The sequence below is a fragment of the Martes martes genome, assembly GCF_963455335.1.
Source record: "Martes martes genome assembly, chromosome: 17".
NCBI lineage: Eukaryota > Metazoa > Chordata > Mammalia > Carnivora > Mustelidae > Martes > Martes martes.
The window spans coordinates 37,401,951-37,403,704 of NC_137905.1; positions in this window are offsets into that span (position 1 = coordinate 37,401,951).

Genomic DNA, 1,754 nt, shown 5'->3' on the forward strand with positions numbered 1-1,754 from the left:
TGGGTGGATGGATGCATGGTTGTAGGGTGGATGTATGCATGGATAGGTAGATACATGGATCGATGGATGGATGGATGGTTGAGAGGATGGACAGATGGATGAATGAACAGGTGAGTAGATGGATGGATGGACGTGTAGATGGTTGGATGGATACATGGATGGAACAATGAATAGATAGATTGATGGATGGATGGATGCATGGGTGCATGGATGGATGGATGCATGGATGCATGGATGGATGGACTGGTGGATGGGTGGATGGGTGGATGGATGGATGTGTGGATGAAAGGATAGATGAGTGGATGTGGGATGGATATATATATATATGGCTAGAACAATGGATGGAAGGAAGGATGGATGGATGGATAGATGAGTGGATAATGGATGGATGGATGCATGCATGAATGGTAAGAGCTCATTCACACACGTATATAGCCAAGAGTAAGAGCTTTGGAGTTGGACAGCCCTAGATTAGAGTAACCATTTTGCCACTTTCTAGAGGGTGGCTTGGGAAAGTCCTGTAAACTCTCTGAGCCTCCATTTTCCCATGTGAAGAAGGAACTACCTTCACTGGGATGTTGCCAGGCTCAAGGAAACTATCTGCCAAATATTTAGCACATGGCCCAGTATATAGAAAAGGCCCAACAAGTTCTCACTGGTATTATTATTGTTAACTTAGAGCTGTCCAAGTCTTAAGATGATCCTGCTCAAACACCAATTTTAAGGGGTCCCAAAGTTGACTTGTAAGTAAGAGGTCACACTTATGCGATCTGTAAGGCCATAAGATCTGTTTAGGATTCCCCTGAAGATGGATAGATTTATTTTTTTCTAAGATTTTATTTATTTACCTTACAGACAGAGATCACAAGTAGGCAGAGAGACAGGCATAGACAGGGGGAAGCAGAGTCCCCGCTGAGCAGAGAGCCCAATATGGGGCTCAATCCCAGGACCCTGGAATCATGACCTGAGCTGAAGGCAGAGGTTTAACCCACTGAACTACCCAAGCACCCCTGAAGATGGATGGATTTAAAAAGTCTTTTTTCCTTGGTACTGTGCTCTGTGGTACCAGGGTGGAGAATGGGGATGAAAAATGTGGCTTTAGTTGAGAAATTCACTGTATTTTTCATGCTAGAATAAAAAAAAACATAAATTAAAGCAATGGAGAAGATTGTTTTAGCAATATGGGTGTGCCCAAAGATTGTTTAGCAAACACTAACAATATGAGTGTGGACTGTAAATATATTAGCAATAAATAGAATTCAAGGTAAAATCCTTCTTAAAAGCTGTCTCATTTTGAATTTCCCTGAGAATTGCTCTGAAACTTTCCAGGGTGCACCTTACCTGGATTGTGGTTGATATATTCAGCTATACATCCTCTCAACTACATCTCACTAAATTAACTAGGAAGAGGAACCCCCAACAGAGGAAAAATTTAGAGACTGTGACCTCTGCCACAGAACTACTGGATATGTACCTAAACAGTATGTCAGAAAGGGAATTCAGGGTAACAATTATCCAGGCAATGGCTAGGTTGGGGAAAACCATAATGACAACAATCTCTAAGTGAGGAAGTGAGAGCTGATCTGGCAGAAGTTAAAAATGCTATCAGTGAGATCCAATCTAATGTAAATACTCTAACAGCTAGGATAACTGAGACAAAGATAGAATTAGTGATCTACAAGACAAACTGATAGAAAGAAAGGATGAGGAAGAGGTCTGGAACAAATAGCTTTGAAGCCATGAAAACAGAATTA